A 24,810-nucleotide genomic window follows, 5' to 3' on the forward strand; every position below is an offset into this window, starting at 1 on the left:
TGTTTATTTCAACCCTCAATTGGCTAAACTGGACTTTTCTCTGCCAGACTAATCATGTCATTTATACCAATAATGCTTTTTGGAATGACCCCTCTGTACTTGGTTCACCCCTGCTCCAAGAAAAAATAAAATAAAATCTCACTACGAGATTTTCGCAAATGTTTGCAGCCTTGCACACATGCCAACATATTGCATCCACTACAATTGTCCTAAATGTCATATTGATTGTTCCACTATTTTCAGTTTTGCAGTGTGTTTACATTATTAAAGATTATTATGTGACAAACAAACAAACAAACAAACAAACAAACAAACAAACAAACAAGGTAATGAACAAAAACTTCTTCTATAGGTCAGGGGTGTCAAACTCAAATGGGCCGAAATGAAAATCTGGGATGAAGTCGAGGGCCAAACTTAATATTTTTCTGAAAAAGTGACAGCAAATTTGCATATTTTCTTTATCAACATATGCAATTTTGAACTTTTTAATTTGGAAACAAATTTATTTTTGCATTAACACTGAATGTGGAATAACCAAATTACACACGAGCAAGTCAATTTTAAATAAAAGGCATCAGTGGTATTCATTACTTGTGATACATTCAGCATTTTTAAAATCTATTCAGGATTTATGTTTTCTTGTTGCTTATTCGTTTTTCTTATTTGTTATACTCCTTTTTTTCTCCTGTAATAAGTGTCATCGCTGCTGTGACGTCTAGCTTTCCCCACTGTGGAACAATGAAGGGATTTTCTATTCTAATCATCTATCTGCAGCCTTTCCACTTCCTGTTTACTGTAGGTTAAATCTTTTCTCACGGGCCAACAACAAAATAAAAATATCATTTTATCTTAAATGAAAATGCAACATCTCACCTGTTAACTTTCATGTTTTGTAGCAGAAAAAGAGCATAAAACCAACATATTTAAAGCTCAGTTTGCTCCTCTGATTTACTGAGATGCTCACCTGTTCCAGCCAGATACCTGCATCATGGGGTTGATCTGAGCTGAGGAGGAGACTCCTGTTGTTTTGTTCATCTTCATCATAATAATGACAACATTAGATGACAACAGGTGCTCACATAGGTTTGTGCTGCTGAACATGTCTGAGCAGCTTGACCACATTGTTGTGTGTCGGGGAGGAAAAATAAAAACTATAGCAGCCACAGAGTCATGCTGATTTGAGCATGCCACTGCTTGCTGGAGTTATATTAGCTCTGTCTGGACGTTAGTTGTAAAACTTTCTCTATCAGTCGTAAACACATTACTGAGCGGCTAAAATCTTCGTTTCTGGGCTTCAACGTCGGCGCTGAGTGAGAGGAGTGTTTAGACTGTCCGAGACAGCGGAGCTGCAGACACCGGTAGCAGATGCTGGAAAAAACACAAAGGAGGGGGCGCTTCGGTGCCGCCAACACCGCAAAGCATCATGGGAGTTGCAGTCTTTGCCGTAAAATCGGCCAGCGGGTCAGTTTTACTACATTTTTTATATTTATCTCGTGGGCCACTTAAAAATGCTCCGTAGGCCTCATCTGGTCCACGGCCCTTATGTCTGACACGTGGCCCTAAAGGTCTAAAGATAAGGAGTTTTCACTGAATTAATTAAATATAAAGGATAAGTATTGATCTCATTGTTTGACGCATAAAAAGACTAATATCTTTATCTTTACATTATCTTTAATTAAACAAACAATGACAGAAAACTAAACTAAACTAAACTAAACTAAACTAAACTCAGAACTGGACTGTAGTATCACCAGCCAACCACCAGGTGGCAGCATCCCCCTCCCGCTGGAAACATGCCACAGACTTCACGTGTCTCTAGTTTATTCAGCGGTTTAGTCACTGAGCAGCTAGATTATAGTTTCTGCTGACACACTGAAACGTGGGTTTGAGTGTTTTTATCAACCCGGGGTCTGGGGACTCCTGACGCCTGGCAGTCTCACAGTAAAAGTACACTTTGTATCAGGATAAAGCACCTTTTAATTGATTTGTTTGTTTAAAATCGAACGAAACAAACGCACGAATCCCGTTTCAGCTACCAGCCGAAGTTTCTCTGTGATCCACAGAGAGAAGGTATGTGCCGAAGCGTGTTTTTAATATTATCATATTCTAGCTCCATACAGCAGGACGGTGGCAGATCTGGGACGTGTCCCACTCCAGAGCACCGCCCTCTCAGCGAGCTCAGCTGCTTATACAAACTGTCACACTGACAGAAGAGGACGCGTCTCAAACAGCCGTCCAACTTTTACCTCTGATGTTATTATTTCTAGTGAGGACACTGGAAGAAGGGGAGAGTTCACATTCAGACATGAGGTAAGGTCTTTATGTGTTGGTAATCCTAATCTGAGGCACCTGACAGAGATTTAGACCTACTGTATAAAAAATAACAACTTGTTGGTTTTACAAAACCACAATTAAACCACTTTAATTAGAGTGGAGTTTAGGAACTGACTTTGAAATAAGGGTTTTTAGAGCAGGCTGAATTATTACTAAGGACATTTTTTTAAACACGTGCCAAAAATGCAGCTGTTATCAGGGACTGTTGAGAGGAGTCAGACATCTGGGTTTGTCTCCTGATAACACTAAGGTTATCTCCTCTTGTGCAACTTACATTTTTTTGTCACGCTGCTGGTCAGTGTCATAAATCAGTTGTAAGCTTCCGCCCACATTAGACCCATTCACCGGAAGAGCTACTGGTTCAAAGACATGAAGGTCAGATCAGCCAGGCTTTCCTTTTGTTGAAACCCAACATCATGAGCCTTTCTTGGTCCGACTGCGCCTGCTCAGCTGCTCCTAGCCTGACTTTTAGTGATGCAAAATAAAAAAGGTGTGGTGTACTCGCAGGTCACCGAGTGGAGCTCCTAGAATAGATTCCACATCTGGATCTCAGATAAACAAGTTTTATTCTTTTGAAAAAGAGGGAAAAAAGCCACTTAGCTGTTTTCTCTGTGAGTCAGCGTGTGAACACTCCTGTCCAGGAGTGATTCATAAAAGGAAGCATGACGATTCCCATATTTTATAGTTTAAAAAAACCACAAGCAGGTGTTCCTCTTTCTCTACTTTTATAAGCAGTGATCTCCTGGGGTGAAGATGAAATTCACCCATTTTTATCTATTTTTAATCACCTGGGCCAACGAGCGCCACTTTTGATGCTACTTCTCTAAAAACAAATTTATTTTTACTGGAAAATGGTGTCACTGTGTTGACAATATCCCCGCCTTAGCTCAAACAAATCCATGAATTTAAAAGGTTTTCTTTTCAGACTGAGCTCACCTAAAGAAATTCCAGACCAGCTGCCTTTGGTGATAAAGTAAAGAAAATATGTTCTCTGATAAAAATCAGTTTGCTTAAAAATAGATTCAGATGAGAGTTGTCCCTAAACTCAGCGGCTTTACTGCTTCCCCTTATTATCACCTTTAATCTAGGGAACAGTGGATCATATTTTATATATGAAATCTGATTATCTGATTTATATATCTGATGATTATCTGACGTCTATTTTTTAAAGCTTTTTTGTTAAAGAACTTTAAAAAAATGATGTGGATTTCCTCCTGCTTTAACACTCAGGCCACTGCTGAGACAATAAGTCAAATCAAATCAGTTTGGCAGGTTTATATAGACAAAAATAACTTTCATATTGAAAACAAGGAGGATAATACTCTCAAAACAACCTAATCCAGGTGTTGTTTACATACAGGCACCTTTTAAAACCACCCAAAAACCCCAAATCAACTTTGAAGTTCAGGTTTCTGGACCTCCACGACTGTAAATGTTCATTAGTAGTGTAATTACAGGCTTTGCTGGAGTTTACCTTAATAACAACGAGGTGAGATGTAAACAGAACAGAAAGCAGCATTGGTGCCTATCCTTCTCTTCATACTTCAGATAACAAATCCACCAGATTCCTACTGCTGTAAATGTGATCCGATGATGATTCAGAACTCGGCACGACTCACCTGTAGGTGCTATCTCTAACTGTAACTGTATGTGTCCGAGGTTACGGTGCCAAAGATACAATACCCATTTAAAACCGTCTACAACACCAGAATGCACTTGTGCACAAAACAAGAAACACTTGTTATGTTTTAATTTAAGGTGGACCAAAATGCAAATATTTAAATGCAAAAGCCAAATATTTAAGTGCATGGACCTGTAGGGTGTTTAACCAATCAACCAGTCAGTCCCAGGACATTTTTGGGCATCGATCTGTGATAAAAGCAAAAATAAACGTTGAACTTCACGCAGTAAATTATCTGAGAGTGGAAGTTTTGACTCATTATTACCAGGGAGGTGTTGTAAACCTTCTCCTTCCTCTCTGCAGCATGCTTCCTTCCTCGTTGCTTGACAGAAAAATAGAAACATGCGTCCAGGCATCAGCTTCACAAAAGACGTAGGAACTATGTGGCTTGTTCTGTGTAGTGTGACTTCTGTGATGGCTATGCTACGCTAGCAGTGCCTACACCACGCTCAGGACAATCCAGGCACTTCTCATGCATCGTTCCACAAATGTGGAATGACCTACCAAGCACTACCAGAACAGGGGTTTCCTTTTCAATTTTCAAGAAACTCCTGAAGGCCCTGCTCTTCAGAGAGCATCTTCTAAACCAGCACCCTCCCTGCACCCGTCCCCCCTCTCTACTGTCCACTCCTTGTTCCCTCCTCTCCATGGCTGATGTCAAGTTGTTGTTGTTATTGTTGTTGTTAGCCTCAAGGGCAACATGCCGATTATCACTTGTAAGTCGCTTTGGACAAAAGCTTCTGCTAAATACATAAACATAAACGCAAAAGAAAATAAGGGATTATTATTAATATTAGTCAGTAGTGCATGCTCTTCATGCATATCAGGTCTGAAAAGGTTGTGCTACCCATCTCCCGTTGTTTCAGATACGCTGTTTTTTCTCCCCGATGTAGCTTTTGCAAACCTAAGGAACTAAATTCCCTTTAAAGACAGGAGTTGCTCCTGGCAACGTCCCAAAACAAGTCGTACTTGTTCAGTCTGTTTCTAAATGAGCTGTGATGACCTTTAAAGGTGATGAACACTCATTCCAGGGTTTCCCCCAGTGCTAAGCCTGCCGCCAGGCTTTGCTTGGCCACCCGCCAGGCTAAGCGTCGTGCCCCCCCACGGAGGAGCGCCGAGGGATGGAGCACTGCGGGACGGAGCGTGCGGGACGGAGCACTGCGGGACGGAGCCCCCCCCCCCCCCCCCCATGGCCAAATCCACCATGTTTAACTCATTTTCTGGGGCAAACCCTGTACTCTATAAATTTGGAATGAATGAATGCCTTGCAAGTTTTACTCTGGGGGGAAAAAAACACTGGTGCACAATTTCCAGGAACTCGAAGTGAGCCACATCACAGCTGAGCTTTAAGCAGCAGGATTTGGAGTCTCAATACATTCTCACTCCCAGCACGTCAAAAACAAACGCTTGGTCAGCTACCCTCCACTTCAGACCCCTGACGCCATAAGTGCCCTTTTTCATTACTTATGTGCGAAAAGGGGTTTTTCCCTTATTTGACTGCAGATCCCAATGCAGCGTAAAACTGACTTGATGGGATGTCCGCAGCCAGGGCACCATACAAGCTCATTGTACCTCACCTTAAACTTAACCTCTTATTTAACCTTATCCTCTCATTTAACCTTCCCCTCACCCCATCCTAACCTTAACCATCTTGCTAGCGAACACGTTAGTGATGTGTCGGTTGCTCTAAAAGCCGGCTCTATGAAGTGAACAGCGGGAGCCGCCTCGTGATTGGTCGTGTTTGGACCGAGCCAACGCGAGGGGGGGGGGTTTCAGCTACCACGGTGGAGGTTAAAAGTAGAGGGTATGTGTAACCTCCCCCTCGCCAAATGGTATGTTCTAACGTTCCCCTTGGGCGGCAAATACGAAAATTCACAGTCAGACTCTGACTGTCAGAGTCAGAATGCATGGGAAACAAACGCTTGATCACAGTGAGAGTAACGTTTTAGGTAGCAAGAGGGTTAAGGTTAGGATGAGGGAGAGGGGAAGGTTATAAATAGTGAAACGTTAAGGTTTAGGAGCGGTTAAACGAGCCGTTTCGGTGCCGCATCGGTTAAATGAGGGTTAAGGTTAGGTTGAGGGAGAGGGGAAGGTTATGAATAGTGAAACGTTAAGGTTTAGGTGCGGTTAAATGAGCTGGTTCTGTGCCGCATTTAAGGTTTAGGTGCGGTTAAACGAGCTGGTTCGGTGCCACATCGGTTAAATGAGGGTTAAGGTTAGGATAAGGGAGAGGGGAAGGTTATAAATAGTGAAATGTTAAGGTTTAGTTGCGGTTAAACGAGCTGGTTCGGTGCAGCATCAGCGGATATCTAATCACGTCAGTTTTACGCTGCATTGGGATCTGCAGTTACAAAAGGGAAAAACCCCTTTTCGCACATACCGTAAATCCTCTAATACAGGCCCGGGCCTCTATTTGACTCAAGCTCATCAAGCTCCAGGCCTTTATTGGAAGGAGGGCCAGTATTAGAGGCAGGCCTCTATTTCCATTTGAGCAAAATGAACTAATGTTCATTGGAGTTTTTGACAATTAAAATTGCGCCCACATTTTCAAAGTTAAACACATTTCTTTTAACAACGGTAGTTTCTGCTTCAGCCATCTCCCCCCTCCCCCTGCTTTAGCCCTCTCCCCCCTCCCCCTGCGCAGCGGCCGCAAACTCACTGATGCGCCTGCAGCCTCTCGGAGTTCCTGCTGCTCTAAACATTAAAATAATTATTTCATTTTCTGTTCCTCACTTCTGATGACCTTCAATGGTGTCTGTTTGTTGCAACAGCAGGTACAAAAACTAACTTGTTTTTATTTTGACTATTTTTCTGTCCTGCCTGTTTATTATCTTCCTGCATCTCCTCTCAATCCTAAAGAAAAACTGCTACCTGGGTTCATATATATTCACCTCATGAGTTACCTTTGAACTGCAGTTCTAAAAGATCTACCGACCGCAAAAACAGCGGAGTGCTCGCTGTTTGTCGGCCGTATCAGTGATCAGTGCGTCGGAGGACAAGGTGATGCGCGCAGCGCCCCGCTCCACAGCATGCAGCAAACGCATCAGGCGCAAATAAAAGACAGAAAACATTAAAGGAAATGAACTGACATGAACGATCGTGTGTTAAATTAGTTTTTGAGGTGGCGACACCTGATTGTTACTGTGGCCGTGCTCAGGAGGCAGATCTACCGACCGCGAAAACAGCGGAGCGCTCCCTGCTTGCCGGCCGCATCAGGGACAAGTTGATGCGCCCCGCTCCACAGCAGCGATACACATCAGGCGCAAATAAAAGACAGAAAACATTAAAGGAAATGAACCGACATGAACGATCGCGTGTCAGTGCCTACGGTCTGGCACAGCGCGTTGCCCCCCCCCCACCCCCACCCCCTGAGCGCAGGAGCTTGTCACCTGCTGACAGCAGGCTGCTGTCTTTTCCGAGGGCTGCATCTTGCCGGTCATTATCACGTGACAGCGACTAGTCGACGACAGGCATAAAAAGTCACTATAGTGAAGTTGACTAGTTCATACACCCCCTACTGCTGCTCTCCAGAGTGTTCTGCAGCATAATCAGCACGTTCTCTTTGAACTTGATAGTGTAATGACCTGGCTGGGGTTGTAAGCCAGGTGCATTCTGGGTATTGTGTCATATGTGTTTCCTATCATTCTGCTAGTTCCTATGTGCTGATTTGCGTGTTGTGTGAGTGTTATGTAAGCCACAGGGAAGGTGATGTGTGTTCTGTGGAGCGGGTTGAATTAGCATGGTTAACTGACACCGTGACTCTGTGTGGTAGGAGCGTGATAGAGGATCGTGTCTGTAGCGTTACAAAGCGTTGAAGAAAAAGCTTAATAAAGGTCTGCGTGAACGTCTACTGCCTCCTGCTGGTTGATTTGGGGACTATAACCCTGCCACCGGGACGCTCATACTTGCTTGTTACTACATTCCACCCGGCCACAATAAGAGACCGGCCATTATTTACCTAAACTAACTCTGACACCGGCCACAATTGGAGACCCGGCCTTTAATTGAATACCGGCCTGTATTAGAGGATTTACGGTAAGTAATGAAAAAGGGCACTTTTGGCGTCTGGGGTCTGACGTGGACATGGAGGGTGGCTGACCAAGCGTTTGTTTCCGACGCTTAGGGTGTGAGAATGTGTTATGTTTCCTGATATTTGGACATCTCTCCTCTGATTGGATGACAGCAATGTGCCACTGTTTACTCTGCAGCGTTGATGTTTTATCTCCACAGTTGCTAATGCTAACTGTTAGCTTCTTAGTAGCCGAGACATTCTCAGCTGTTTCCTGGATGCTAAAACAACAATCTTTCCCGTCACGAGTCAAGATGGGTGAGTTCATGAATTTTAAGCGACAGCGTGACGTAGATCTGTCAGGCTTTTCTAATCCTAGAGTTTCACCGTCTATTTTCTATCAGAAGCAAATACAGGAGATAGGTGTAGGAGACTATTTTCATGTTCAGCCTGCATGAAAAACTCATAGTCACTGATTATAATGAGAAATAAGATTTAAAAAAATGTTCAGTGTTCCACACCTTTAAAATTTAAACCAGAGTCAGAGTAAGATGATTACTGATGGCTTTCCTCCATGTATTAACACACATCTGTATGCTCCAGACCAATAACTCTGCTACACATCGCTTTCACACTGATGGTTCAATTCAATTCAATTCAAAAATACTTCATTAATCCCAGAGGGAAATTAGGAAATTAGGTTGTAAGCAAAGTGCTTACTTCTCAATTTCGACATAGTTCTAAAAATAAAAAAAGGAGAACTGTTTGTCATCTGAGTCTATGTTTACTCCATGAGAGGAACAAAAATCATATGTTGTCAAAGTTTAAAGAGGCTGTTGACTTTTTACCGTGTCTGGGCCAAAGTTCGTTTTTTATTGTTAACACACATTAAAACGGGATATTTTTTTAAAGTGCTGCAAAACACTTTTAAATATAAAACTCGCTTCATGACACCTCTGAGATATGTTGCATCTAAACCAACACTTAACCACCACTTGTGGGAATTTCCTCCAGATATTGCTAACGGGTTTCCTTCTGGCAGGAAAACAGGCACTTAGAAAAAGTGCTTTAAATGCTTAAAAACAACAGAGGTGAGATTTACCAGAGGCAATCCTTTTATCTGGACAGGAAACCAGACACACTCCAGGAAAATTCTGTATTTTTTTTCTAGGGTGCTCACACTCACAGTGTTGCATCATCAAGATTTAATTTCCCTGTAAAACCAGGCCCAGGTCTAGCATCTAGGTCTGTAAATTAAAAGCGGGTTAACTCAGAACATACGTCTGTTGATCACAAAGTTGTTTTTCCAGATTCTACCCATGTGTGTTGATTTTTAGGTTTGCAACATGACTCGTGTGTCTATTCTGAGCCTGGCTTGTCTGCTGTTCCAGGAATAACATTACTAAACCTTCACTGTGCCCCTTGGCGGTGTGGGTTAAAGACACTCGCTGGCTGATCCTGAATTCTCTGCCATGTTTTATGATGCTTTGTTATTTAAAGTAACAGTGAGAAGTTTCCTGCTCCTCCGCCCTACTGGATGAAAGTGGAATTAAAATTGTCGTAAACAATGTAGCTAGCGCTAACAACAAGCTAACACCAACATGAGCCAACTAATACTAAAATAAATGTGGCGGAGCTCGTGGTAGGGTACCTTCTTTATGAAGCTCGTCCCTTTAACCTTGATTCTGAACTACCCAAACTGGGAGAACACACAACAACGCCACCTTGGGAATTTCACCCAAGGAAATAAAATTGGATTACCTCTAGGCACACGCAGGTTCATGCTCCAAAGAAGCAGCAGAGACGAGGTTGCAAATAGTTCACAAATTTATTAAACACTATATTTTTAAAAGACAAGTTTAAACAGTAATTTCAAAATACTAATTTAAGAAAGGGGAATTTAAACAAAGAAAAATAACTGGTGTCACAAGGTGTAGTGGGACCACTGGAGGTTTTAGCAAAAATAAGAAAAACTAAATACAAAAATCACCCCGAAGCAATAGTGAGCAGTCACGCAGAGGAAAAAGGAACCAACACCAGCCCTCACACAGCAAACGCCACCAGGGAACCACCACCACCACCCTTGGCTCCAGCCTGATGAATCTGCTTCACTAACCAGCTAACTACAAACCTCAACCCCTGTGGGACTTTTGTCTCCTCATGCCCACGGTGTTTCTGGAGGGGCCGATGGGAAACAAGACCTCCTGTAACTTAAAATGAACCAAAGCTTCCTCCCAGTTTTTCTTTAAGTTGAATTTTTACATCAGGTTATAATCATGAAACAAAAGAATAAAGTCTAACTTCTATTTTATATTTCTCTTTGACTCACTTTCTCTTATTAACTTCTCCATGTCCTTAAATAAAAAATGTCCCACTCTGACAAATTTGGATGCAACGCTGGTACCGTGGTTAAAAAAACAAAACTGCATTTCACTATAATCGATTATGGTGTGCTTCCTCTATGATTCAGCATCGTTTATGTCCGCATTAATTATTTAATTATTTTCCTCAGCTCTAGTTTACATGTAAACAGCCATATAAGCACCAAAGATAGCTTTTAATAACAGAGACAGATGGAATTACGGTCCATTCACCTTGACACTATTTCAGCATCATCAACATCAGCTCATAAACAGACCCAAGGGAGGGAGAGAAAAGACACCCACCTCACTAGAGCTCAGATCAAAATGTGGTGTTTGAGTGCAACACACCCAAATGTGATCATGTGATCAAATGGACAATCAATGGCCAGCATCAAATATTATACAGGAGTCAAGTCAAGAGCATTCCCTAAAGGTAAAAAAAAAGGAGTTTTTGCATATTGTTTTGATAAATGCATTGCCATGGCATCTGAAAATGCTTAAAAAAAGTTACAGCACATGTCTCCCGACCAAGTCAGTCGTTTTGATGTAATATTTGTGGGGGTGCATGCTTCTGTTCCAGCCACATTAGCGTAAACGGAAAAAGAATAACAAAAATATTGCCAGAGGCAGAGTTTACTTTGACTCTTTTTATTTATTTATTTATTCCCCGTGTCCTGTCTGGCTGTGAAGCAAACAGAATTAATGTCTGAATGCTGGAGACCAGCCTTACAGATTTACTCTCAAGTGGAGCATCAAGCTTCTGCTTTTAATGTCACGCCTGATACTTAAAACTTTATTGTTATTGTTTTTGAATGCTTGGTTACTTTCTCAGGGATAGATTCATACACACCGAGCTACACTGAACCATCCAACACTAGCAGTCCAATGAGCAGAGGTGGAAAGATTACTAAAATCTCCTACTTAAGTACGAGTACCAGTACTTTGATAATTTTTTACTCAAGTACAAGTAAAAGTACTTGTCTAAATTTTTACTCAAGTAAAAGTAAAAAGTATCGTAAATAAAATGTACTCAAAGTAAAAGTTACTTAGTTACATTTTTGTCAGCGTAAAGATGGTTACATCAGTGCAAAACCACAACACCAGCTCACAACACGCTCGTGTGTGCATACACACACACGGACACACACACAGTTTGATGGAAGGATTTCTATCCAATCAGTTAGAAGAAGACGTGCACATTGATTGGACAAGGTTTTTCTAGGATTGTACGTTTCATTTGTGATTAAAATGATTCTTTATTTTGAAAAAAAAAAGTTAATTTTAGATGCCATCAGCACGTGAGGTATCTCAATGTTCTCATGACAAAACTCTAACATGAGACTGTGCTCTAACCTGTCACATAACAAGCTAAATGAAAGTCAAACATTTGAAATGGACCGTATGACAGCTGCTAACGTTGGCCCTGCCCTACTTTACCTCCACATTACAGTTCCTTTATCCATGTCCATCCTAGAGCTCCTCTCTGACCTTCATGCTTATTTAGAGCAGCTGATTTTTAAAGTTAGCAGAGTTCATCCTTGGTAGTGGGTTCACTCACTGATTTAAAGATATCGGCCAGAGGCAAAATTCGTTTGAACAGCATGCTTCTAAAGGGAGTTTGCAACGGCAGCGGATGTCGAAACCAGCCTAAGTTTGCCAGCCAGCGTGAGTTCAGAACTGATTAGCACTATTCACGTGTTTTGCTTAAAATTGCTTAATATGTATATAACACAACATGCCACCCAGCTCCTGGTGCAATCTACTGTCATCTCCCACCTCGATTACAGCAATGCCCTTCTAACTGGTCTTCCAGCCTGTACTGTGAGATCTCTTCAAATGGTCCAGAACGCAGCGACGCGTCTGGTCTTCAATCAGCCAAAAAGAGCACACATCACCCCTCTGTTCATTGAGCTCCACTGGCTACCGCTAGCAGCACGCATCAAATTCAAATAGCTAACACTAGCATACAAAGTCTGAGATGGTACGGCTCCCATCTACCTGAATCCTCTTGCAAAGCCTAACGTCTCGGCCCAGCCGCTCCGGTCATCACAGGATCGTAGGCTAGCAGTGCCTACACCACGCTCAGGACAATCCAGACTCTTCTCATGCATCGTTCCACAAATGTGGGATGACCTTCCAAGCACTACCAGAACAGCGGCTTCTTTTTCAATTTTCAAGAAACTCCTGAAGACCCTGCTCTTCAGAGAGCATCTTCTAAACTAGCACCCTCCCTGCACCCGTCCCCCTCTCTACCGTCCACTCCTTTGTTCCCTCCTCTCCATGATTGATGTCAAGTTGTTGTTATTGTTGTTGTTAGCCTCAAGGGCAACATGCCGATTATCACTTTGAAGTCGCTTTGGACAAAGCGTCTGCTAATTACATAAACATAAACATAAACATGTGTAAATGTGTATTAAAACCTTGGATGAAAAAGGTTTTTGGATTTTCACGGCTGGAATTGTAAGAAAATCTGATGTTTGTGACCGGCGCGGGAAAAACAGAAACTAACTTCCGGTCTAAGCCCTGGGCAGCTGGTGACGTTTCACATGGAGCTCTGCTGAAACAGCTGTAGTAAACAAGGCCTGACTCCGGTGTTTCTGCGTTAGCGATATAGCAGAGAACAATGTGTCATCAATCAGATGTAGCTTCTGAAGCCTCTACTAGTCGGTCAGATTTGTTGTTTCTCTGGGATACGGCGACGAGGACGGATATTGGATTACCAGAGACGTTCAACCGAACTCCGACCCCGCCAGCTGAATATCACTACCAGAGGTGCAGACATGTTTTAGACCGTTTGACTCAGAAGACCTGCGACCTGATTTGGACATAGAGGAGGATTCATCTTCAGAACCAAAATTGGTACAGTTTTTTACTTTTCTTAAATATTTCTCTAAGCTGACAAGTTTTCAGCTGGTCTTAGCTCCATCATATGTCCCAGTATAGTTCAGTAAGGAGAGGTTACATCTCCAATCTGGTCCGGGAACGCCTTGGGGTCCTACCGGAGGAGCTGGTGGAGGTGGCCGGGGAGAGGACGGGCTCCCTAGTTGGGATGCTGCCCCCGCGACCCGGACCCGGATAAGCGGAGGAAGACGACGAGATGACGACATTTATACCCGGAAATGAAACATTTAATATCAGTGAAACTCTGCCAACGCCCGCTCCGACAAAGCATGCCTACAGCATCGTCTTAGGCAAGTTTGATGTTGTGTTGTCCTTTGTAGTCTAGTGGAAAGAGTGCTTTTGCCCTTTGTCTCATTTTGCCATGTGCTGATGCCGGTTTACCTTCCTGGTGTCAGCAGTAATTTATTTAGCCTGCTGAAGCAGATTTCCACTACTCTGCGGAGAAAACTCATTTTGTCCGCTTTTACCTGCAATCTCGTTCTTTCGGTCACTACCCAAAGCTCGTGACTGCAGGTGAGGGTAGAACGTAGATCGACCGGTAAATCGAGAGCTTCGCCTTCTGGCTCAGCTCTCTCTTCACCACGACAGAGCGGTACAACACTCGCATCACTGCAGACGCAGCACCAGTGTGCCTGTAACTTTAAGTTGTAGCATATTTTGTGCCCAAAGGCTTTTGTATATTCTGAACACTTCCTCTCTTGATGAAATATCTACTTTGTAATTATTGCAAGTCACCCTGTTGTCACGCTTTCTTGTAAAATATAACCAAACTTTCGAACATTTGTGCCGCTTAGACACCATGTTTCCTGCTTCCGAAAACTACGCAACGTGCGCGGGGACGTCATTCGCGCCAACCAGAATTGATAAGAGGAATTGTTTGCAAAAGTGGCGAACGATTCCTAGGAATTGAATGTTCTCAACAAGAACCGGTTTTCGATTCCCAACCCTAGTCGTGCCGTTGTTCACTCTGGTGTTAGCTCTTTGCTTTGCCCCCAGAGACATTACTATCTTACTTTTACTTCCAGGCTCCACCATGATGCCAACAAAAATAAGCAAACCTCTTATTTTTCTTCTTCTTGCATTTTTAATTGACAGTCGCTAAACTGAAAATGCTAACTGCTAGCATAACAGGTAACAGCAGTAAAGCAGGTAAAGAGCGCCCACTAAGGCACCTACCCACTCCACTAAACAATCAAGTGTGGTTTTTGGCCAGTAGAGGGCTGCAGAGCGGTGTCAAATATGAAAGTTATCAAGTTTCTAACGTAACAATCTCCGATATCAATCTTAATTGTCTAGCGTAAAGTAAAAAAAAAAAAAAAAAATTAAACTCATTACTTTAAGATTAATCATGTGAGGCTATTTTTTTCTTTTGACACATTAAAATGGACAGTTACTTGTTAAATGGGTTTGCTGGTTCCAGTAGCCAAGCAGGTGTACCCCTCCTCAGTGTGTTTAGATGATTTATCTCCAGGTGGTGAGCACACCTTATGGGATTTTGAGAATCTTGTCTGTTCCTGTAAAAACAGCCATTTTCTCCTTTGAAACTGACTGACATTTACTTTTATCTGTGGAGTGAACCCTCGTGCTCCTGACACGTCTTCTTTTGTTTTGTCACCGCTGTCTGGACATGCAGCCAGATTTTAGTGAGCTTAGATAGCGTGGAGTTGCAGAGGCCTGGTGAAGGGCAGAGCCGCTTTCTGAGGCTCTCTGCCTGCTTATCAGACCCACAGAAGGTTCCTTCCTGATTTTTTTCGCCAGAGTCTGTAATTACTGCTGCTGGCTTCGTTACAGTATGTGAATTTCCCAGCACTCCCTGCGTTTTCCTGGTGTTGTCATATTTCTGTATTGTGCTCTTATAGCCTGGAGCTATGTGCTCAGTAGGAAAAAATGTTTGATGTTCTGCTCCTTGTTGGATTTTTGTGTCCGACTTGACCGAATGATTTAGCTAAAGTTGATTTTGGCAAACACACTGTCTGGCTGTGTTTTGGTGTCCTACTTATGGTTCCTGCTGTTGAGATATGAACTGAGTCTAAAGTTTTATCCTATTAACAAAACATGAATCACTAATTGATCAAATTTGTCTTTTTGTCCAAACTGATAAAACTCGTTTTTTGACCTTTGATCTGCAAATTAGTCTGGATGATGCGTTCAAGTAATGAAGTAAAAGCAGTAAATGCGATTGCTCAATAGTGTAAAAGGAGACTATAAAAAAATATTTTACAGCTTGGAGAATATTTATATAAAATCCTGTGTTTATTTTTGAACAGCAACAGAAACATTTTTCACATTCCTGTCATTCCTTTTTTTATCATACTAAAATTATTAACTTTGATATGTTTCTAAAAAACGCAGAGCAAATGTATTTTAGTTATAACCATCGGTTATAACACTCCTCCCTAACTGCTACGCTAACGGATCACAATTCTGTGAAATACGACTAGATTTATGAAGCATCAGCGGTCAGTTAGTGGTCAAACAGTAAAAAACTACAAGATGAATTCCTCACTCTATAAAATTAATAAGTTGGCAATGCAATCATTCGTTTTCCTGAAAGCACAAACCTGCGTGCTGTCAAACTCTTGTCCTGTTGACCGTTTTAGCTCTGGGTGAACGAATGATGCATTTTTTCCATTTCATTAGTAATTTTTTAAAAAGCTGCTCTGTGGGTTCCTTCTGTCTGCCCACAAGTGACTTTCCACACGGTGAAGTCATGGTTGTGTGTCAGAGATAATGCACGATCAGTGCTGAGCATCGACCTGCATAAGAAGACAGTAAGTGGTACCTTTTCATTAGTCCTCCACTGATTCACACAGCAGATGTTTCCAGTGATCATGGATGTTTAACTGCTAAATTGGCAATGAGTGAATAAAGAGCAGCTAAAATGTCTTTATTAGAACGTTTCACTGAAAGCTCGAGAACTTACTTTACTGTGGCCAAAGTTTTGTTAATCATTAAAATACTGTTGGCTGTTTCTGAGAAAGATTACAAACCTTAAAGTAATTTGATCTTTTTTTTATAACAATTTGCTTGTGGAAATGTAAAGAATAAATCCATATTAAACTCAACACAAGTTAAGAGCTTTTGAAGTACTTTTTGTTGAATTGTGTTGATACATTAGCATTTTACCTGTTGTTGAAAAAAATTATTAATCTGCTGTAATTGCACGTAATTCTTACCAAACTCACACTATAACAGCAGCAATGCAAATTTGTTGCCATCTTTCAATATTTCTGCTTTGAAATTCATGCAAATGTCAATAAACTTTCCCACTGCAGAGAAGTTCACATCAGAAAAATTAGACAATTCTGACCAGAATTGTAACGTGACAGCTAGCTGCTGCTAATTCTTGCCATAAATAGCCACATCTGTGTAAACTAGCCTGTAATGTGAAGGCTGAGTTGTGGCAGTGACATAATCACAAAACAGTCTAAAGCAGGGCTATTCAATTGCGGCCCTCAAGGGCCGGTATCAGCATGTTTTAGTGGTTTCTCTGGTCCAACACACTTGATTCAGTGGTTGAATCACATGTGCAGCAGCTCATTAGGCTCTGCAGAAGCCTGTTAATCACCTACTAATTGAAATCAGGTGAGTTGAAGCAGAACATGCTGGACATCGGCCCTCGAGGCCCGCAATTTAATAGCCCTGGTCTAAAGTCTCAATCATGCTGGTGTCAGCGCGTGCCGGTGAGTGAGGCAGAAACAAGGATCCACACGCGGGTGAGGGAAGCAGGCAGGCAGACAAACCAGAATGAGTTTGGAGTCTTTAATAGTGAACACACACTGGACAATGAAACAATGATCCACAAAGAGACACAGAACTGAAGGGGTTTAAATACAGGAGGGCTGGGAGCTTGGTTGATTGGAAAATGAGAGGCAGGTGGGAGCATTTAACACAGGCTGAACCAAATGGGGAGACCGGACAGAGTGTGACAGCCCCCCCCCCCCCCCCCCCCCCCCCCCCCCAAAAGGCCAGATTTCAGACGCCCATAGGAACACAGAGCAGGGTGGGAGGAGGGGGATCCGGAGGGAGGGCCAAGAGGGACCGAGGGGCTGATGGAGAGGAGGCAGGGACCAGTAGAGTCCGGGGGCCTCCGTCTGTGGCAGAGGAGGCGGCGACGATGGGCTCTTGGGGGCCTGCGTCTGCGGCAGAGGAGGAGGCGACGACGGGCTCTTGGGGGCCTGCGTCTGCGGCAGAGGTGGAGGCGACAACGGGCTCTTGGGGGCCTGCGTCTGCAGCAGAGGTGGAGGCGACAACGGGCTCTTGGGGACCTGCGTCTGCAGCAGAGGAGGAGGAGACGACGGGCTCTTGGGGGCCTGCGTCTGCGGCAGAGGATGAGGCGACGACGGGCTCTTGGGTGCCTGCGTCTGCGGCAAAGGAGGAGGCGACGACGGGCTCTTGGGGGCCTGCGTCTGCGGCAGAGGTGGAGGCGACAACGGGCTCTTGGGGGCCTGCGTCTGCGGCAGAGGTGGAGGCGACGATGGGCTCTTGGGGGCCTGCGTCTGGCGAGGGCGGGACCGGCGGTGACCAGAGGCAGAGACGCTGGAGGAGACGTCCTTGACTTTTGGACTGGAGGCGGCGGCGACGACCTCTGGGCTGGAGGAGACGGCGTCGACCTCTGGGCTGGAGGAGATGGCGTCGACCTCTGGACTGGAGGAGACGGCGTCGACCACTGGACTGGAGGAGACGGCGTCGACCACGGGACTGGAGACAGCGGAGACGTTGGACTGAAGGGGATGTCGACCTCTGGACTGGAGGGGACGTCGACCTCTGGACTGGAGAGAACGCCGACCTCTGGACTGGAGAGAACGTCGACCTCTGGACTGGAGGGAACGTCGACCTCTGGACTGGAGGGAACGCCGACCTCTGGACTGGAGGGAGCGTCGACCTCTGGACACGAGGGAGCGTCGACCTCTGGACACGAGGGAACGTCGACCTCTGGACACGAGGGAACGTCGACCTCAGGACACGAGGGAGCATCGACCTCTGGACACTAGGGAACGTCGACCTCTGGACACGAGGCAACGTCGACCTCTGGACACGAGGGAGCGTCGACCTCTGGACACGAGGGAGCGTCAACCTCTGGACACGAGGGAGCATCGACCTCTGGACACAAGGGAGCGTCAACCTCTGGACATGAAGGAGCGTCGACCTCTGGACTGGAAAGAGCGTCGACCTCTGGACTGGAAGAGGCGTCGACCATAGGACTGGAAGAGGCATCGACCACAGGACTGGAAGAGGCATTGACCCCCGTCAACTTCTGGTCTGGGGGCGTCGACTTCTGGTCTGGAGGCATCGGCTTCTGGACCGCCGACTTCTGGACCGCCGACTTCTGGACCGCCGACTTCTGGACCGGAACCGTCGACTTCTGGACAGCCGACTTCTGGACCGCTGACTTCTGGACCGGAACCATCGACTTCTGGAGTGGAGGCAGAGCCGCTGCAGGAGGAGCTGCTGACTTCTGGACTGGCCGGCCCGGGGGAAGAGCCTCTTGGGTCACCGCCGGGACCAGAGCGAACCGAACTGGAGGCGCCGGAAACTGGGAGAGCAGGGAGGACAGACCGTCCAGCTGGAGCTCCTGGAGACTGAGGGTCTGATGGAGTAGGGCCAGCTCAGCTCGGAGACCGGCGAGCTCTGCTGGGTGGACCGCAGGCTCGCTCCTCTGGCCCTGAGACGAGGGAGCTGCTGACTGGACTGAAACCTTCTCCTGGTGATTCGGGGAGGATAGGGTGTCCAGGTGGGACTCCTGGAGGCTGACGAGCTGACGGATCCGGCCAAGCTCCGCCTGGAGACTGGCGAGCTCTGTCAGCTGGGCTGTAGGCGTGGTCCCTCCGCCTGCAGATGACGGAGGCGCTTATTGGACCAGAGATGGGACTGCTGGTCTGACTGGGGGCGGGTCCAAGCTGGAGCGCCAAGCCGGGGCAGCGGCGAGCTCGCGGCTCCGTCCTGGGACACAGGGTTGCGGTGGAGCCCAGCATCTTTCTCCACGCTGTGGGCAAACTCCGGGGGAGCACACAGCCAGTCTGGTGCCCACGTAGCAGGAGCGGTCTGGTAGTGTCTCCCGGTCCAACCTCTCATCTGGCTCCGGGAGGGTGGAGAGGATCACCGAGGCTGAAGTTCGGTGGTGGCGTCTGCGGCAAGGCGACGCTGGAGGAGGAGAAGCCGGACGGTGGTCCGAGGAGAGAAATTGGAGCAGGCACTCCCAGGGGAGAATCTCCCCGCTGGATCCTTTAGTGGGGTGGATCATTCTGTCACATTGTGCCAGTGAGTGAGGCAGATACAAGGATCCACACGCGGGTGAGGGAAGCAGGCAGGCAGGCAGACAAACCAGAATGAGTTTGGAGTATTTAATAGTGAACACACGCTGGACAATGAAACAATGATCCACAAAGAGACACAGAACTGAAGGAGTTTAAATACAAGAGGGCATGGGAGCTTGGGTGATTGGAAAACGAGAGGCAGGTGGGAGAAATGAACAGAGACGCAGGCTGAACCAAATGGGGAGACAGGACAGGGTGTGACAGCTGGAAGGACAATGAAACATATTTCCCTAGAGGGACGTAGACACTGTTTAAAATCTGTGAGCCAGTGGAATTGCTGAGTCTGTGCCGAGCTAACGTAGTGGCACTGGCATTTGTAATTCAACACTAGCAGGTAAAATACAACTGAAGCCAGTAAACAGGAGCGACCCAGAAGTTATTTCTTGTACCCCTAAAAAGCCACAGCTTCTTTTTTTTTACTCTAAAATCAGGTGAAGCTGGCTAGAGGCTAACATTAAGCTAACAATGCTAATGGTGAATTAGAAGCAAATTGTCAGCTAATAACATGTGAAACTACTTTTTCAGTAACCAACAACTCGGTACTACAGAAAAATGTTTGTGTAAAGTGAATAATGAGTAAATTGTGGCATTTTACTTCCTTTGATGGGCCGTTCAGAACTATAACTGCAAGCTAACAGCAAGATGGCAAACGACTGCACTCTCTAATGTCAGACACATGTAATACTAATACTACCCGTATTCGCTTGTCATCTAGGTGCTGATCCTTAACTGGCAACATTCATCAAAGATTTGACCACAGGATGTCATTCTTACTTATTGAAGCATGGAACTGCGCTGCTCTGGGTGGCTGCATGTTGGAGTAGCTCTGTTGACTGTATGTAAGTTTAGCCTTTTTTTGGACATTTCTTCTTCTAGTTTCTCAAGAAAAATGGTATTTTTTGGACATTTTACTTTTGTGTTTCTGGTGCTGTGAAGCTTGGAGGATTTTTACTGCTATTGTTTCACTTTTTTCACTTTTTGAGCATTTGTTATTATGCGTAACCATGGCAACAAGCTGGTTTGCAATCGGGGGCAGCTGATTAACATTGGAAAGCCTGAAATAATACATCAACTGAAGCCACAAATCCCAAATGAGCTAAAACGCAAGAAACTTGGGTGCAGAGCGGGAGCAAAACGGAGACGGAGAAAGAGGAAATTCAAACCATCTCTTCCATCGATCATAATGGGCAATGTGAGATCACTGGCCAACAAGATGGATGAACTCCAGGCTCTTTCAAGGACTCAGCCAGAGTATCGGCAGTGCAGTGTTATGTGTTTCACTGAGACGTGGCTGCAGGACCATATCCCTGATTCCAGCGTCTCTCTGCCAGGATTCCTGACTGTACGAGCAGACAGAGATCTGAAGAGGAGCGGGAAAAGATAAGGAGGTGGAGTGGCAGTGCTTGTCAACAACAGATGGTGCCATCCATGTCATGTTTCAGTGAAAGGTCGTCTCTGCAGCCCAAATGTTGAACTCTTGGCAGTAAGTTGTCGCCCATATTATTTGCCAAGAGAGTTCACCAGTGTTGTCTTGGCAACCGTTTATATTCCACCCTCAGCCATTGCTGAAAGTGCATGTGAGGCCTTCAGTTCCGTTGTCGCTAAGCTACAAACCCAGCACCCCAATGCATTTGTGGCTATATCTGGTGATTTTAATCATGCCTCGCTCTCTGCTACACTTCCAACATTTCATCAGTTTGTCAGCTGCTCCACCAGAGAAAACAAGACATTGGATTTGTGTTATGCAAATGTAAGGATTGCATACATGTCCAAAAATAGGCCTCCTCTGGGACAATCAGATCACAATCTTGTTTTTCTCTGCTCAGAATACAAACCACTTGTTCAGAGGCAACCTGTGACAAGAAGAACTGTGGGAAAATGGTCACAGGATGCTGAAGAAGCCATGCAGGGTTGTTTTGAGACCACAGATTGGATAACTCTCTGCCACGGACATGCAGAGGACATCAATGCCATGACTGTATGTGTCGCTGACTATATAAACTTCTGTGTGGACAACCCACCAGAACAGTGAGATGCTTTGCTAATAACAAACCCTGGATCACCAGTGAACTGAAGAATCTGCTAAATGAGAAAAAAAGAGCCTTCAAGGAGGGAGACAGGGGATTATTGAGGAGTATACAGAAGCAACTGAAGATCAAGATCAGAGACAGCAAGGAGGCATACAGGAAAAAGCTGGAGAACAAACTACAGAGGAACAATATCAGAGATGTCTGGTCAGGGATGAAGAAGATCACAGGCTTCAAGCAGAGGAAGGATTGCACAGATGGCAGCCTGGACACAGCCAATGAACTGAACAAGTTCTTCAATAGGTTCAGTTCAGGAACAAACCCAGCATCCTCCTCGCCTGTCCCCAACCAATCAGACATCCCATCCTCCTCTGATCCAACATTTTCCTGTCACACGCCAGATCTTTTGTCCTCTAACGCAGTCATGGACTCTTCTGGTTCTATAAATCTGTCTTCAACCTAGTAAGGAGATGCTGCTGCTCCATTTATCTCCCCCTCCCACCTATCTGTCTCTAGAAGTCAAGTGAAGAGGCAGCTGGAGAGACTGAACAGGAACAAGGCTTCAGGTCCAGATGGTGTCAGCCCCAGTGCACTGAAGGCCTGTGCAGAGCAGCTCTGTGGGATTCTGCAGCACCTCTTCAACCTCAGCCCTGCCCAGGAGAAGGTTCCAGTCCTGTGGAAGACATCCTGCCTTGTTCCAGTTCCAAAGAAAACTCGCCCATCAGTCAATGACGACTACAGACCGGTTGTCCTGACATCCCACATCATGAAGGTCCTGGAGAGACTCCTGTTGGTCCACCTGAATAAGCAAACTAGGACATATCAGGACCCGCTGCAGTTTGCTTATCGCCATGGAGTTGGAGTTGAAGATGCCATCATCCAGCTGCTTCAACCAATCCACTGTCATCTGGACAATGCAGGCAGCACTGTGAGGGTCATGTTCTTTGATTTCTCCAGTGCATTTAACACAATCCAGCCTGATGTACTTTGCCAGGAACTCCAGAAGACCCAGGTGGGGGCCTCAACTATCGCCTGGATTAAAGACTACCTGACAAACAGACCACAGTTTGTGAGGCTGAAGAACTGCACATCAAACCAGGCGATCAGTAACACTGGAGCACCACAGGGGACTGTACTCTCACCATTCCTTTTCACCCTGTAGACCTCAGACTTCCAGCACAAATCAGAGACCTGTCATCTACAGAAATACTCAGATGGCTCTGCAGTTGTCGGGTGTATCAGAGATGGACAGGAAGCTGAGTACAGAGAGCTGGTGGAGCGCTTTGTGGCATGGTGTGGAAACAATCATCTGACCTTGAATGTGAACAAAACAAAGGAGATGATTTTAGACTTCAGAAGAAACAGGGTGGAGTCAAATACTGTTTCCATCATGGGAGAAGAAGTGGAGGTGGTTGAGGAATACAAATACCTTGGAGTTCACCTGGACAACAGACTGGACTGGAGTAAAAACAGTGAAGCCGTTTACAAGAAGGGACACAGCAGACTGCTCTTCTTGAGGACGCTTAGGTCCTTCAATGTCAGTAGCAAGATGCTGCAGATCTTCTACAAGTCTGTTGTCGAGAGTGTAATCTCTTCAGCCATCGTCTGTTGGGGTAGTAGCATCAGAAGCAGGGACCTGAAAAGGCTCAACAGCCTAATAAAAAAGGCTGGTTCTGTTCTGGGGACGACTGTGGAACCGCTGGAGGAGATGATGCAAAGATGGATTCTCCAGAGAATCAAGAAAATTATGGACAACCCTGATCATTCTCTTCACAAGGCTGTCCGACAACGGAAGAGTGCCTTCAGTAAGGGGCTTCTTCAGTTTCGCTGCAACACTGACCGCTACTGGAGATCCTTCCTGCCAACAGCCATTGTAATATACAACAAATGATGACTTGATTATTCTTTTTATTCTGAGCTACTACAGCAATCAGTTTCCCTCTGGGATTAATAAAGTATTTTTGAATTGAATTGAATTGAACTGAATTATGTACACCTTTAAAGTAACTATTCATAAATGCTGCACAGACTCTTAGAAGGGCCTGAACTAACACTTCAGATATGATGGATAAATGTTTTTCTTATATAATCATGCTAAACTCGGTCATTTCCTGTTATTTGGTGATAATAAGCACATTTTCAAAGAAACGACGGCATTATTATGAACTGCTTGGCGGACCAGACTGTTGATGGAGCTCTGCAGCCACCTGCCAAAAGAATGTCACCGCTCTATTGAGGTAGATGTTTGGTGAGAGGGCCTCCATAGGATCTGCTGACAGGACTGTATGAAGGTGTGGAAAGGTTGATCTGAGTATGCAGCAGTGCCACAGGCTGCTTGGCTTTCTCTCAGCCCAGGCATTTCTCTCAAGCAACAGCACCACAACAGGATGGAAACACGGGACCAAACAGGATCTTATGCAAACTGAAATGCTAATTTTAGCCTGAGGAGAAATGTTTTTGCTGTTGGAACAGGATTCAAATCTTCGAATCATTCAAAACACATTCAAAAACGTGAATGCCTAAATGGTTATCTCATCCCGAAGCTGCCTCTGACCAACATGGTGGTCGTTCAGCCTTCTCCGGCTCTGCTGCTAGTTTTCTGTGGGCGTCTAAAGCCGTGTCTCAGTGTCCAACTCCGCTCTGTGGGACATTAAAATTTCAAACACAGGCCACCCCTAAAAATCACGGAAGCTGCGGTCTCCACCCAAGTCAACACGCCACATGATTAACGCAGAACACTTTCTTTGATGTCGAGCTCTGGCACGGATTTTCAAAGTGCTTGTTGGTTAGGAGGGAAGGACTGGCAGCAGTGTGCTTTAATTCTGTCAGTTCAGCTCCTTTTGTGACACAAATGTGTGTTTTTAGTAACAATGCCTTTCACACGCAGGCATACTCAACACACACACACACACACACACACACACACACACACACACACACACACACACACACACACACACACACACACACACACACACACACACACACACACACACACACACACCTCATTTCAAAGTAAATCATTAGACAAGTATAAACAATCATCTATGGGTCTTGGTTGGGTCTGAGTTTAGGGTATATTTAGACACACGAGGCCCTTTTTTAACCTAAAGTCTGGTTTTCTGTTGGAATTTAAAACATCACCAGACTAATACTTTTGCTCCTGGATAAAAATGTT

At 45.0% G+C, this 24,810-nt stretch overlaps 1 protein-coding gene across 7 annotated transcripts in view; it reads left to right on the forward strand.

Moving 5' to 3' along the window:
• The first annotated feature begins 2,172 nt into the window (after positions 1-2,172).
• The window catches only part of LOC107381406 (F-actin-monooxygenase MICAL2), a 62,844-nt gene continuing 40,206 nt past the window's right edge, over positions 2,173-24,810 (forward strand). For 5 of the 7 annotated variants that reach the window (XM_054732078.2, XM_054732077.2, XM_054732076.2 and 2 more), the window contains exon 1: positions 2,173-2,310. The gene's annotated coding sequence lies outside the window, so the exon portion shown is untranslated. Of the gene's footprint in view, positions 2,311-20,320; positions 20,445-24,810 lie in introns of all 7 variants that reach the window. The other 2 variants (XM_054732072.2, XM_054732073.2) reach the window with 2 other exon arrangements.

Source organism: Nothobranchius furzeri, chromosome 9, assembly GCF_043380555.1.
Source record: "Nothobranchius furzeri strain GRZ-AD chromosome 9, NfurGRZ-RIMD1, whole genome shotgun sequence".
In the NCBI taxonomy this organism is placed as follows: domain Eukaryota; kingdom Metazoa; phylum Chordata; class Actinopteri; order Cyprinodontiformes; family Nothobranchiidae; genus Nothobranchius; species Nothobranchius furzeri.